We start from the raw sequence: 5,929 nt of genomic DNA, 5'->3' as shown, positions 1-5,929 counted from the left end.
TTTCTGTCTTCTTAGCTAACATCTTTCCGGAGACATAAAGAAAAGCAACTGCTTCTATGTACAAGATTTGTTCTCCTCCCATCTTCAGGTTTACAGGCTGCACAGACAGGAAGCAGAAAGAAAGAAAGGAAGAAAAAAAAAACAGTCAGCTAACAAGCCATCGATCACTATCCAGGATAATAGATGCTCGCTCTCTACCGTACATTTGCTTTTCGGCTGTTTATCTCCCAGCACTGCTGATCCATGCCTCTCTCTCAGCTTGTGAAAATAGATACAGAGATAAACTGTTGCTTCTGAACTGAGCAAAATTAATTTGCCTACAGGGAACATGGACCTAACACCAGGGCTTCAAAGAACAAGTTAAGATAGGCCACTAACTCACAAAGCTCAGACAAAGTCCAAATCCTCTGTTGCTAGTGCAGAAACCAGAGGGAGGTCTACAGAAAAACAAAAGAATTTCATTATAAAATGGCAAACAGGATGCGTCTAGAAACAAGGGCCGGAGGCAGGAGAGTAGACGCAGAAGGAGAGAGTCTGCTTCTGACTCATCTCTGCGTCTATCTTTGTAACTCTCCTCTTTTCTATCTGAAGACCTGATCTGTAACTGGCTCACAAATTCACACGTTAGTGGTCCAGCTGTCAGGCTCTGTTCCCTGAGAAGGGACTCTGATCCCATCTTGCTCTTCGGCAGTAGGTACAGGAGAGTGAGGGGAGGCCAGTAGTGAGTGGCCGTGCAGAGATATGGCTGTAAGTGGTAGTGTAAGGGAAAGTGGGTCAGCCAAACAAACAGCGCCAAGAGTGTGGTTCATTCAACTATGGTTCTAGAATGGTGCTTTCACAAGCTGCTTGAATGAACCACATGGATGTGACAGGGGTGCCAAGAGAGGAGTGGAAAGATACCACAAAGTGACTCATTCCATGTTCTCGTTCTGTGAGATGACAAAGTCCCAGAGCTAAGAGACCTGTTTACTTAGAATCACCCTCCTGGCTGCTCAGGCCCTTGGGATAAGTTCTTTATTTGGGCAAACCCCTCAGTCTTTTAAGCAGTTAGGCTCCTGCTAACACCAAGAGCTACTATAGTGGTAAGTTTTCTTGTTGCTGCAACAAAGTTACGGAAAAAGCAAGGTGAAGGGTTCCTTCTGAATAACAGTTTCAGGAAGGTCTATCATGCTGTCTATCCTGCTGGAGGAACCTGGTGGTCCCGGTAACCAGATTGTAGATCCAGTGTGGAAGCAGAGACAGGTGAACGCTGATGAGCAGCTAGCTAGCGCCCCCCCCCCCCCCCCCCCGCCGCCCTTTATAGGACTCCAGGAAATGGAACTGCCTGCATCTACTGGGAAACTTGCTACCTCAACATAATCTATTACAATCGCCCCCCCACACACACACACCTAGAAGTGTGTTTCCATGGTGATTCTAGATCTAGTTAAGTCAACAAAACCTCTCAGCCTCAGTGCTCACTGAAAACATGTCAAGAAGAGCCCCTAACTGGGTCCTATGACTGGAGCTGAAGGTGGGTTAGAGACAGGAAATGGTTCTTCTGACTCAAAAGATGATTGCTTCCAGGATTAGATTAATTTCCAAATGCTTCCTAACTATGTCTTTCTAGAAAATACAGTACTTAGTATAAGCATTCAATTTATTATATAAAATGATCTGCATTCGGATCCTGGCCTCACACTAAAGAGAGGTTGTTTACCTTTCTAACCCATAGCTTTCTTATCTGTGATGGGCTCTAATGCTCACCCCCTGACACAGAACTGCTATGTAGTATGCTATGATTCACATGTGCAATGTCTTCCCCCGGCCCACTTCTCTAAGCAGCAGAACTATTGTGGAAGACTGTGGAACCTTAGGGGGTGGAGCCAAACTTCAGGAAGTGAGTCACTTGGAGTGGGCCTTTGAAGGTTAGGCCTGGCTTGTTCTACCATGAGTTCTGCCTTCTAATCCTCCCAGATGTGAAGAGCCCCACCACCATATGCTCCCACCGACACAGACTGAGCGGTTCTTCCTTGGCTTTCCCACTGTGGTGCGCTAAAACTCTCAGGAATCCTGAGCTCAAGCAGACCTTTCCTTCCTTGGGTAGTTTCTCCATGCAACAGTCACTGACATGGAGAAAATGAGACCTCAGCACAGTGTCTGGCTCCACACTCACCAGTAGCTGCCTAATGGCTTCCCTGAAGCCCAGTCATTCATTTCTTCTCTGACTCTACTTTCTGAGGTAGAGAGGGTATCCCAGAACACAAATCCCCAAAGCTGACGTGCAGTCATGATTAGAAGAAGATACCCCTCACATCAACACTAGGTTTAAGAAGAAGAACATTTGCTTCTAAAGTTGGTTCCCTGTAACTGGAGCCACCATGAAGTCCTATCATCATGTACCACCTGTGACAATGACCTCTACAGACAAGCTATGGAGACATATGCATACATATGCACATATATGCACATAAACATATACACACACATATACATATATACACATACAGTTATATATAAACATATAGCCACATATACACGTACATACACATATACACATAAACATATATACACATACACACATACATATGCACATACCAGTTACATATCCAAATATAGCCACATATACATATAGATGCACATATACATATGCACACCTATACAGACACATATACACATAAACATACACACATATGTATATACATACACACATAAACACACATACATATACACACATATATACATACATACAGACATATACACATAAACATACACACACCTATACAGACATATACACATAAACATACACACATATGTATATACATACACACATACACACATACATATACACACATATATATATACATACAGACATATACACATAAACATACACACACCTATACAGACATATACACATAAACATACACACATATGTATATACATACACACATACATATACACGCATATACACATATATACATACATACATATACACATAAACATATACACACATACATATATACATACATATACATATTGCACAAGGCTAGGGAAGACATTTAGGAGGCTCTTGAAGGAAAATAGAGGAAAGCAAAATATTATTAGCATTCTAGTAAATCAATCACAGATGGTCTTCAAAATTAATACAAAAGCAGACTGCTTATTTTCAGTGAGCACCCGCCTTTTTTAAAATAACCTGAAAGTGTCCCGAGACCACCATCCACAGGAGTGAGCAGATACCCACCAGTTTGGCTGAAATTGTAAAAGAGAAAAAGAAAGAACAGAAACGGGTCTTTATTCTTTCCCTTGTGCTTGACAACAGAGTTGATGAAATCGCGGATGATGATCTCCTGGGATGTGGACTGTGGGTCCTTCTCCATCCCTGGAAATGCAGCTGGTCCATGTGGCTGTTCTGTCCTCAGAGGAAAGCTGTGTACTCAGATCCAGGGTGCCACTGTCACCCGAAGACCCCCGAGCCACCTTCCCAATCCTGCCTCCTATAACCAGTGACTCTTTCCACTAGAGTTCTGTTTATGGTATAATTAATGAAAGCTAATGGCCCTTGCAGATACTTTGCCAGAGAGCCCCAAATTTAAACTCACACTGCTGATTAAGATGGGCTCTTCTCGTCTACTCTTCAGTGCCCAGCTCTGTAAAGCATTTTTAAAGCTTATAGGACCTCCGAGAGCATCCTCAGTTATTAATCTCAGCATCAGCTCATTCTCTCTCAACCAATACTCCTTCAGAAAGCACACCGAAGGCCAAGCAAGGGGAAAGAGAGCTACTCTGTGTTCTCTTTCTTTATGGAGCAGGCTTCACGCCTGCTTCCTCCTACAGGGAGAAGTCAGCTGAGAGCTGCTGGCTGCATTGCCTAGGCCCCAAGTGTGTGCCTGCTCAGCCTCTAACACACAGTTAAAAATCATGGCTCATGCTTCACAAACATAAATATTTCAAAACCTCTTGCCTTGTAGCCTGCCAGATGGCTGTATCTCACACTTCCAATGTGACAGACTCCAAAAACCTCAAGGACTCAAGTTTGTGCTGGGGTTTATGATCCCGCAGTGGGGGTTAAGGGGGTGGACAGGGAATACAGCAGAGATCTGTCCAAATTAGAAAGGAAAACAAGTGGAAAAAAGCCTTGCATCGTTTGAGTAGAAGAATCTGCTCTACGGCGAGTTGTTTGCAGATACCACAGTATAAAAATCCCAGTTAGCCAGTGTGGTTTTGTGTTACGTTTTCCTGGGAAGGCACACTGAATGTCCAGCCACCATAGATGGACGTGAGCAATAAATCAAAGTGTGAGTCACCAAAGGCCAACTGAGTGAGACCAATGAGCTTTCTTACAGAGCCATGTGAGGGGTTACCTACAGGAGCATGGTGACAACCAGAACACCTTTAGGGCCACCAAGTTCCAGTCCATATGAATGGCAGCCTCACGGAAGCTGCATCACAGAGTCCTATTTGCAGTTAACCTTGCATATATATATATATATATATATATATATATATATATATATATATATATATATATATGCATATCCCAGGCTCAGTAGCAGCTGAAGAAGGAGGGCTCTCTGGTGATGGTCCCAAACCCTCCCTTCCACCACATAGCAAGCATCTATAGCTCCATGGCCATTACCACAGACCTGGCTAGTGTTATATTGATCCATTTTCATAGCTACCAGGGGCAAAGCCCAAGATAGCATTATGGTCCTTGGGGAAAAGGTACCATACAGCACATAGCCAGCAAACATTTTTCTTAAGGGCCTAAGGAGAAAGCTCATTGAATAAAGTGCTTACCTTGCAGGTTTAAACAGCACAGTTTGGATCCCCTGAACTGGGCATAGCAGCCTACCTGCAATCCCAGTGCTTAGGAGGGGAAGGCAGAGTATCCTGGGGAAAGCTGCCTAGGTAGCTGACCAAGTCTGTGAGGTTCGAGGAGGAATCCTGCTCCAATAAATAAAATGGAGAGTGAAGAAGATACCTAGTGTCAAACACTAGACTCCACACACATATGTACACATGAGCATGGGGACTCACGTGCAGACATGCATGCCTAAAAAAATCTGTCATGTTTCTCAACTTCTGCACCAGTAGAATTCTCAAGTTCTACACCTCCTACTCCTGCAGGTAATCCCTCACATACGCCTTGTAAGAAAGCTCAACTGATCTCATTGGTCTCTTTCAGTTGAACTTTGGGGAGTCATACTTTGGTATCTCTTGCAGGGGTAGACTTAAAGAACAGTCTCTTTGAGATGCACAGACACTTTTGGACTCCATCCTGTTAGACAAGCTGCACACAACAGAATGAGCCAGGGCGAGACAGAGAGACCAGGAAAACCTCTCAGGTTTGTTCATTTCCCTCAGGCCTGTGTTGACTACTGGAAAGGGCATAGGATGGGGAGATGATTTGAGTTTCTGCTATCTTTATTTTTAGTATCTCTATCATCATATAAGTAATAGATATTCATCAAAAGAGATTAGGAAGCAAGAATAAAGAAAACAAACCAAAGGTCACACACACCCACACACACATACACACAATTTCATAACACAGAGAAGATCTTTGCTAACATTATTTCAGTGCATATCTTCCTGACTGTCTGTGTAACTACACGTAGCACGTGCCAGCCCTCCTCTGCACTATAGCAGAACACTCACTTCCATGGCATCTACTTTATTCTAGGGACTAAGGGTGTTTATGAGGTTATCAGAATCCTGCAGGAGGATGTGTAAGTCCTGTGCAAAACTCTGTGTTCAGGACAGTATTTTCCATGAAGAGCCAGATGTGCCTCAAGTCTCCGTAGCTTCCTCTGTCTTTTTCCTCCCTGTCTCCACATCCCCTCCTTTCCCGGCTACCTCTCCCTTCCCCCCACTACCTCTGCCTTTTGAACCTCCCTACTGCCTTTCCTTCCTTCCTTCCTTCCTTCCTTCCTTCCTTCCTTCCTTC

At 43.8% G+C, this 5,929-nt stretch overlaps 1 long non-coding RNA gene across 1 annotated transcript in view; it reads left to right on the top strand.

Moving 5' to 3' along the window:
- The first annotated feature begins 1,434 nt into the window (after positions 1 to 1,434).
- The window catches only part of LOC110302631, a 25,663-nt gene continuing 21,168 nt past the window's right edge, over positions 1,435 to 5,929 (top strand). Inside the window, exons 1-2 of the long non-coding RNA XR_002378824.1 lie at positions 1,435 to 1,513; positions 5,206 to 5,327. This is a non-coding gene — a long non-coding RNA (uncharacterized LOC110302631). The remainder of the gene's footprint in view (positions 1,514 to 5,205; positions 5,328 to 5,929) is intronic.

This window comes from Mus caroli, chromosome 9 (assembly GCF_900094665.2).
Source record: "Mus caroli chromosome 9, CAROLI_EIJ_v1.1, whole genome shotgun sequence".
In the NCBI taxonomy this organism is placed as follows: Eukaryota; Metazoa; Chordata; class Mammalia; order Rodentia; family Muridae; genus Mus; species Mus caroli.
The sequence above is the reverse complement of the archived record's forward strand: the minus strand, read 5'-3'. Positions and strand labels throughout refer to the sequence as shown.